This window comes from Ceratotherium simum, chromosome 12, assembly GCF_057802395.1.
Source record: "Ceratotherium simum simum isolate JZ-2026a chromosome 12, ASM5780239v1, whole genome shotgun sequence".
Taxonomy (NCBI): domain Eukaryota; kingdom Metazoa; phylum Chordata; class Mammalia; order Perissodactyla; family Rhinocerotidae; genus Ceratotherium; species Ceratotherium simum.
In genome coordinates this window covers 9,697,833-9,706,874 of record NC_141911.1, presented here as the reverse complement: position 1 = coordinate 9,706,874, position 9,042 = coordinate 9,697,833, and the positions used below count along the sequence as shown (strand labels likewise).

Here is a 9,042-nt window from a genome sequence, read left to right as displayed (position 1 = left end):
TAATTCAGCATCAGCTGCCTTTTTTTCCCCCTCCTTTTCTTTTCTTTTTTAACCCGGGGCTCATCATTTAAGGCGTTCCCACTCAGGCCTGCAGAGCCTGTTACAAAACCATGTCTCTGCTCCCCTCCCCCCATGCCGCAAGATGAGAGAGCAAATATCCTGCATTGCAGCAACAGCGCAGGAGGACTGCACTGAAACCGTCCTCAAGCTAAACAAAACCAGGCCTTTAAGGAAAAGCAAGGACAGCACCGCAGCGGTGTGTCCTGCTGCCCTTCAGTCAAGACAACCTGGACCTCAAGTCGCAGCCCCGTCCCTCCACGTAAAGGGGTTCAGGAACTGTCTGCTTAAGGACTTCTTAGTGAATGGAAAACAAATAGTCCTGAATCTAAAACCCTTATCAAAATGGTGGAAGCCTTGAGCCTAGCTACCGCCAATATAGTTTTTCCACCAGAAAAGTATTTTAGTTTGAGGGGGACGTTATCAGGATGGGAAGTTTCCTCCTGAAAGACACCCCAGATGACGGCTTTCCAACTAACTATAGTCTTCAGGAATTAAAAATCTATTGCAGGGATGCTTTACATTTTCTTCTTCTCCTCTCTCTGTCTCTATCTCTCCGTCTGTCTGTCTCTCTTTCAATTTAAATCACAGCTTTCCGCTTCTTAGAATTTACAAAAACTTCTTATTTTTAAGCTTCTCGTGGTACATTGTTGGAGGCAAAAAGCCAGTGCTGAGAGGTCTTGAGATTGCTATTCTCCTTTTATTGGGGCAAACACCCAATAATTGACAAGAACCTAAATGGCCTTGAAGCAAGCAGGGTAGCGCCCAGGGTCACCATTCTCTGGACCCGTTCCCGCTCGGTGGGCTCGCGTCTGCCTCGACCCTCGCAGGACCGCTCTCGGTTGCCGCGCACGGGTCATCTGATTTGAGAAGCTGCTTTTAGCTGTCAGGGGTTTGTTATTCCTATCCATCTCTCGTTGCTCTGAATCCAGCGCTGCCCAACAAACACTTAGATTTTTTCTTAAGTCATCAAAGAAGACAAGCCGGAGTGGGGGAAGCAGATGGGCCCTGCGTGTGCGGAAATGGCCGGGGTTGGGTTGAGTCCCGGGCGGCTGCCGAGCGGACTCTTCGGAAAGGCCGAAGATTTCTCATTGCGGCGGGGTTTGTTGGGGGTCGGGGCGGGAGATGTCTTTCTGGCGGCAGATTCATTCTGAGTCCTTCCTTAAGGCCAAGTTAACCCCGTGCTCCCAGAAAAACACACAACACGGCCACAGCCAACACAACAAAAGGCGCCTCCCCGAAGTGAGTCTAAATGTACGCGGGACGGGTGGCGACCGGACGTGGAAAGGCACTTTTGTGCCTCTCATCTCGGGCGTCCATCTGGCCCCGGCGGGCGCGGGCGGCGGGAGGGCGCCGGGGGCCAGGAGAGGGGAAGCCGGGAGGGGCGCGCGCACGTATCCAGAGGCGCGGGCACGCTCGCCCGCTCTCCTTCACGTTCACCTTGACTGCAGGAGGCGGGGGATGGGACTACCTCCCCCCCAACCCCCGCCACCAACGCTTCTCCCCACCCCCCGCCGCTGTCCTGCCCAGACGCCAGCTTGGGGCTGTGGGGGAGAGGGGGAGGTGCAAAGGCGCTCGGGTCGCCGCAGCGGCCGGACAGCCGCGCGCTCTTCGCAGTGATGTCAACCGCATCCTCCGCAGGCCCCCAACCACCCCCACCCCAGGCCTTGTCCGCACCCCGGCCCGCAGAAGGCCTAGTCCGGCAGGGTTCTCGTCCTGAGGACGAGAAGCAGAGGGCGTGCAAGTGCCCTGAGCCCCCCACTCAATCTGCAGAAGCGGGAGAGAGGAGTGGACAAACCGCGGTGCCGCGGCCGCTGGGGCCGAGAAAGGGGAGGGGGGCGGTGGACCCAGATGTGGGTTTGACGCCTCGGGCCGCCGAGGGGAGTCTGCCCCTACTGGTACAGCCAGGGTCACGTTAAGGGAGCAGAGGGCACGGCCCACTGCAGATGCCGCGCGTGTGGGCACAGAGAAAGCGCCCCCTTCTCCCAGGATAGAAATGGATAAACGGAAGCGCGTGTGAGTGTGGGGGTGCGAATTGCCACCTCCAGCCTTGGCTTTCCCGCTCTTCCGAGCGTTCCCACTTCTCACTTTCCCCAAATCCGCATTTTCCTTGGCACAGCTTTTCCGGAGCAAGGAGAGGGAGGTACCCGGGGGCAGTGAGAATGACGTGTGCTGGTGCAGAGAGGGGGTGGGGGGCTGCGGGCCGGGCTCTGTGGACCGGCTCCTAATCCTCTTGTTTTCGGTACAGTCAGCAGATGTGGCTTCTTTTAGCTGAATAATCCGTTAAAAGAATAATAATTTTTAAAAAGGAGATCGACCTCACCCGAAGAGGACGGCGAATGAGATTAGGGCTTGGTAAGGATAAATTAAAAGGCTCCAAATTCTCTCTGTCCCTCTTTGCCTTCCTCTCTACCCTCCTCCCCCTCCCTCCCCTCCCCCCCTTCTTCCCCATCCCCTGCAATCCGCACTCGACGCGAGTTCACGCGGAGGGCTGGATTTCCAGGCTGAACCGCAACTTGCGCTGCGCGTTATTATTATTCATCTGAGGGTGCTGCCGCCACAACCTTTGCCTCCTGCGCTCCTCTCCTTCCCCCCAGCCGCCGCCGCCAGTAGTGCAGACCCTCCTTCACGCATGCTCCGGTTCACCAAAGGGAGATTCTGAATTTTTTATCACGCTCATGATCATCATCATGATGCTCCTTATCATGGTTATCATTTCCTCCTGCCAGGTGGAGCGACCACCAGCGCCTTCTCGCCGCCCGCGCCGTCCCCAGCGAAGGAAGCAATTCGGGCCCTGGCGGCCGCTCCCTGGATGCCGGCTTCCTATGCGTCTCCGCAGCCCTCCCTCATTCATCTGCATGTATATTATCTTGATCCCTTTTATTCCAGTAGATCCACTGTTTTTCGTTGGGCTGGCTGAAACGCTGCGGACTGCGACCAGTCTCTTAAAAAGAAGAACATAAAGAGGAAGACCTTGAGTGGACCCCCGGACAAAGCACTTTGGGCTCGGCGAGGAGGGACGCGCGGGAGCGCCGGCTCGGAAACACGAGTGATCTCCGGTGCCAACGGGCGCCAGCCCGGCGCGCAAACCTCTGAGGGTATTCGGGCCGAATTTTTTTTATCCTTTTGGTTTGCCTAAACAGTGTCATTGTTGGGGAAAGGTTGGGTTTGTTTGGTGTTTTTCTGGGAAAGGGAGCTGAATGTGGGAGATCGGGTAGACTTAACTTGGCTTTCCTGCTCCCCTGCCTCACTTTCTCGAGATCCGGGTGTTGGAGAGGAGACCGGGGAGCAGAAGGCTGAGAAGAGAGCAGAAGCTGGAGATGTTGCCCGGAGGACTGAGGGAATAGTGGGGCGAGGGAGAGGTGAGTGGGGACGGACCAGCTGGAGGAGGATTGCGAAAAGAAGGTTTTTTTTTTAAATCCCCTCTTCTGGTTCACAGGATGAGTTTTGCTGGGGATGAAATACGGGTGTCTATGGATAGGCGCTCTGAGAAATTGATTTTAAGAAAACTGATATGTCCGTGTACACACAGAAGGAGGCGTCTGGATTTGTGTGTAAACAGTGGAGAGGTGGAGGGAGGCATAGAGGGAGAGGGCTTAAAATATGTCTTATTATCCCTTTGGCTCTGGGGACTCTCATCCTCTTGCCCTCTCCCTTTTTTTGACCCGGGGATCCAGCCGCATTAGACACGAGTGACCTTTTAAATCTACGCCCACTCTTTACCTGGTAGAGACAGTTGACAGTTTGGGGTGGGGTAGGGTGGGGTGGGGAGAGTGGTAGGGGTGTTTCGAAGACATATATATTCTCTCTCTCTCTCTCTCTCCCCCTCCCTCCTTCTCTCCCTCCCCTCCCCTCCGTCTCCTCCTCCCTCGCTCTCCTCCCCTTCACTCCTTCTCTTCCTCCCTCCCACCTCCCTCGCTCGCTCGCTCCCTCCCTCCCTGCTGCATTTTGCATGAGCTATCTAGGTCATTAGCATTTTAGCGTATGCAAGACTTGACAAAGCTGATGAGGGGCCAGATGGGCCTCGCTCTTATGAGTTCTCCCCCCCCCCTTTTTTTTTTCCTTTTCCTTTTTCCCCTCCACCACTTGGGACCTGAGCGAGAGGACTGCAGCAGGCGAGTTCCGGAAGGCTGATTGCCCAGATCCCGGCCCCGGACCGCGGCAGCAGCCCCCGCGGCACGCCCGGCCAGGCTACGCCTGGACTCCGAGACCGAGGTAAAGGCGGCGGCGGCGCGCCCTGCCCTGGCAGCCGCTGGCAAGCCCCTGCTGCCCTCCTCGTTTCCAGCCCTCGTCTTCCCCCTCCTGGCCCCCTCAGTTTCCTGGGCAAAGCTGAGGGCGAGATGGGTGGGTAGGGTTTGCTGCGCTGGGGCGAGGTGGGGTTGGTGTTGTTTTTTCATTGTCTGGAGCTGCAGGGGAGGCGAGGCGCGGGGAAGGGGCGAGGGGAGTCGGGGTAATTAACACGGGGGAGGCATCTCTCCGTCTCCCACTTCCACCCACACCCTCCACCACTCCACCCCCTCCGCTTTGCAGGAAAAAGCCTGGATCCGAAAGGATGGGGGAGAACAAAGAGCCTTTGGAAGACGTCGCTGTTATCTCATTGTCTGTGTGATTGGGGAGCTGCGGTAGGGAGGATGCTGTGGTCCTTTTCTTCCTGCACTCCCCACCCCCATCCCTCTCCCCGCTGTCGGGACGCACGCACACGCGCCGCTTTTTACTTATTTTTCCTTGTTTTCTCATTCCGTCTTCTTCCCACCCCCTTCCTTCCTTCCTCCTTTCCTTCCTTCCTCCTTTCCTTCCTCAGGAGAAAGGCCTCTCTCTCCGTGTTCACAGCGGACCTTGATTTAAATGTCCATACAATTAAGGCACGCGGTGAATGCCAAGAATGGGGCTGGCTGAGCACCGTCGGTCCGCGAGGGCCCGCCGAGGAAGGAGCCGCAGAACCGAGGCGCCCTACGCAGAGCTCAGCGCTCCGGCTTCGGGCGGGAGGGGTCGCGGGCTCCCGCCGGCTGGGCTGCCCCGAACCGGAGCCCTTGGAGTGGGGAGGTGTGGGGCTTGCGACAGACAGGCGATTAGAGATGCAAAGAGACTCTGCGAGCGAAACAGAGGCTGATTCTACCACAGAAACGTAGATCTGTGCGAGCACAGATGAGGTGGGAGGGGAGGGTTGCCTGTGAGCGCATTGCGGAAGGCTTCTGTGTGCAGATTTTTCTCTGGGCTCGGGGTGCATTGTATGCGGGTCGACACCTTCCTCCGTGGCTGTGTTTTTGTTCTGAGCTTAGCTTTTAGTTTGCCCTTTAAAAAAATAATCTGGCATCCAAAGACTGGCAGACTGTGCCAGGGCTTGGACTGCAGATATATTGTGTTTGCTTGAGGCTTGGGGGGAGGGGTGTCGCCAGTTGAGAGGGAAGAGGGAGGTGTTTGTCACCCTTTACTGTAGCGCTTTGGGCACCTGACAAGCTTAAGGAAGTCGTTGGGATATGGAGGGAAGAAGAAACAAACTTCTGGACCGTTCATGAGCTCCATCGGGGCTGAAAGCATGGCCAGGGCTCTCAGGAGCCTCTCACTTCCTCTTTGCGCTGTAATTGCAGTTTCAGGCAGAGATCCAGGAGATGCAGAGGAAGGGATAGGCGCAATAACCTACATGTGCGGAAGGAGGGGATGCATTCCTTTTAAAATCTGAACAGAAGGAAAAACAGAATGGCTGCAAGTGTTGGTCTGAGGAGAGACTTTTGAAAGAGAACGTCAGGGAATGGAAAGGGTTAACCCACTCTCATCCTGAAGTATCTGCTTCCCCAGTCGGGCCTTCCTCCCCAGCACTAGACCTAGAGCAGCAGCTGGTCCTAGAGACCCCTCTTGCTCTGCACAGTGACAGCCCCAGCCCATCTCCAGCTCTGTGTTAACCCCCAAGCTGCAGTGGACGGTGGCAAGACATAAACCTGTTAATTTCCAGGTGGAGAAAATGGAGGAGGGGCAGGTGCCTACAGAGAAAGGAGGCCAAGAGCTGGATCTTCCTACCCAGGAAGCCTGCTGCATCCTTTCCCTACCCTTGGCAGAGGCCTCTCTTTGCAAGGCCAAGGCCATAAGGGATGCTCAGGATTAGAGTTTGATTCCTGACACACTAACCAAGGCCTAAGAAAGTCTCAGTTGAGGCTGACTCAGGAGCTCTCTCCTCCCCAAAGCCTCGTTCTGGCCCACTAAATAAACTAGTGTGCAAGGACACCATGGATCCCTAGCCTCATTTCCTCCCAAATATTTATTGAGTACCTACTGTGTGCCAATCATTCTATAATTATTGTATCTTAGGTTCTTCCTTTGCCCTCCTAAGGGAGTGTCTGGAGTAAGGCGAGGTTAAGTGTGCTGTACCTCATCTAGACACTCCCAGAACCTTCTCTGGGTCTGCAGAAATGTGCCACAACCTGCTCACCCCTGCAGAGAGAAGGCTGCAGTTCACATCATGCCATCTGCAGGTGTGGTGCTGTCCCCCAAGTCCCAGAAGGCAAGCCTTGCTGGAGGACAGAAGAGAGAGCATCTTCTCTCGCCCCTGTGCCTTAGTCAGGGTTGTCCTAAAAGGCACCCGCAGCCACTGCCTTCAAAATAGACCTCCCTCCCAAGGATGCCTCCTTGGGGTGTAAATCTCCTTGCCTTTCCCCCTGCCTCCCTGGGAAGGCTGCTCTGACAGTTCTTTGGGGCATGGTTTCAGCCTCTGGTGGCCAACTGTTTGCCCCACAGTTGTCCACATCAGTGAGCCTCATCTCCATAATTGCTTCCCCGTAATTCCATCAGACGTGGCTGCACTCCTTGCTGATGTGCCTGCCCACAGTACAATCCTCAAATGCCTTCCCAACTAATGCCCCTTTTAGGTGGAAACCCAACGCGCTTCTCCCGGAGAGCTCAAACCGCAGGCACCATGGACAAGGCCCGCCAGGTCCTGCTGCCAATAATCTATGATGGGAGGGGCGTATTTTTATTTTATTACTTATGTAAACTCTTGTTCCAGAAAGCTTTACTGTGTGTGGGAGTGTTCTGGTTTGCTGGGTCTGTGCGTATCGGTGTGGGGATTTTCCTGTGTTCACCAGGTCTCATTACAAAATGTGTTTTTATGTGGGGCTTTAATGACCGAAAAAGGGAGAGATGAATGCACCCTTCTGCCTCCTGTGTAATTTCAAGGCCCCTTTTGTGTTCACCTAACAGAAGTATCAGAGTGAAGGTTAGTCCTAGCTTCATCCATTCCTCTATATTCGGGGCCTGTTTAGCCCAGCGATATTTATGTAAGAAACCTGAAGATTTCTGCTCTTTCAAGGCATTTCTTTAACTCGCAACATCATCTTCTCCGCAGTCTGTCTATTTGAGCCCCTCTGATTACATCCTATGGCTTAAATGAAGGGAAAATATATGATTTTAAATGTGTAGGACGCGTTCAAGGCAGTTGGCTGACTGAATATAGTCAGGCCCCCTTCGATTCACACACACCACCATCATTAAGGTCCTCATGGTGATGGGAGCTAATGTGTTTTCTCAAGGTTACGGTACTGTACCAGATACTTGAAGATGGATTTAGAAATGTATCAAAGGAAAAATTGGTAATATTCTTTTTTCCCCTGCCAGAGACAGCCCAGGCCCAGATCTCTGTTTAAGTGGAAAAGAAATTGATTCTTTAACAAAGACAAAGGTAAATTCTCTATCACTTCTGTCACCAAAGGGGTGGGGAGGAGGGACAGTTTTGTAGACACATGAGGACCCTGAGCCAGAGAAATAAATATGTAGGGGGAGGGGTAGTTTCTCAGCAGGTGTATGCCCATTTACACACACATATACAGACATTTTCTCACATAACCACATCCATGGCTAATATTTATAGGAAAGCATTCAACCACACACATGAAAAACATCCATCCATCTCTACTGTCGCCACAGGGAAATAATTTTCTCTTTCCCTCTTCTGAACTTACATAATACCCCCACCCCTTGTTCCAACCTTAGAATGGAGTCCTCTGGGGGCAGCTGCAAAGCATTCTCCCTAGGACAGATGGAGCCTCCCTTCCACATCTCCTCTGTGGGTGGTTTTAGAGCTCCATGAGTCAACATGGGCTGAGGGTTGTGCTGGTGGTATGTGTGTTTGAGGCTTGCCTGGCTGATTCATGGTGATGAGTATGTCAATAATAACAATTATGAGAATTATGATACCTAATAAAGATCTTGTTTTCTTCCAAGTCCCACCTACAGTTCTTTCATTTGGGTGTTTTTGCCAAGTCTTATTCAATTGGACTTCAGTTCTTAAAAAAAATATTTAATACTTAATTGCATCTCCAATACAGACATAGTACAAGAGAAAGGACTTCAAATGGGCTTCATTGGAGTCTGTGTGTCCCACTCTGTGCCACCCTGTGCAGGTGTGCGGTGGCCTGGAGAGATCAGCACCGAATTTAGATGGCCTGGAAAAAAAGCAGGCCTTATTGAGAGCAAGGAATGTTCCAGGTCAGAAATGAAGTGTAGCAACTCTCAATAGGTTCACCTTTTCATTTTCTTATCCTTCTCCCTGTTGTCTTAAAATGGAAATGTTACCCAAAAAATGAAGACCTGGGTCATGGCTGCATAAGTCCAAAAAATAAATCTCCAGGATCACTAGCGGCTTTCCCTCTCAAAATGAAAGTGGGGGGAGGTTCATTTTACATCAAAATCCAATCTATTTATTTCTTAAACATATACATATATTGAGTCCTAGGACCTAGGAGGCAATATTTTCGCTGAAGTTCGGTTTGCTACTTGGGGTAAGGTTTTTAAGGTGATTCTTCGCGGAGAGCGGCGAGTGTGCGGGTCCTGCCCCGGAGACGGGTACCCGGGGCTCGTCCTCGCCACCCGCGGCCCCACGCCCAGGCCCTCCCAGTGACCAGGTGCACGAGGTTTTCTCTTTTCTCTTTTTCTCTTTATGCCCCTGAGACATCTAAATTGAGCGAGATGGAAATGAACAAGCGCTGGTTTCCTTTT

General features: G+C 53.2%; 1 pseudogene; it reads left to right on the top strand.

The window, feature by feature from the left end:
• The first annotated feature begins 2,826 nt into the window (after nt 1-2,826).
• Nucleotides 2,827-5,208, top strand: LOC106802330 (uncharacterized; annotated as a pseudogene).
• The last annotated feature ends 3,834 nt before the right edge of the window (nt 5,209-9,042 follow it).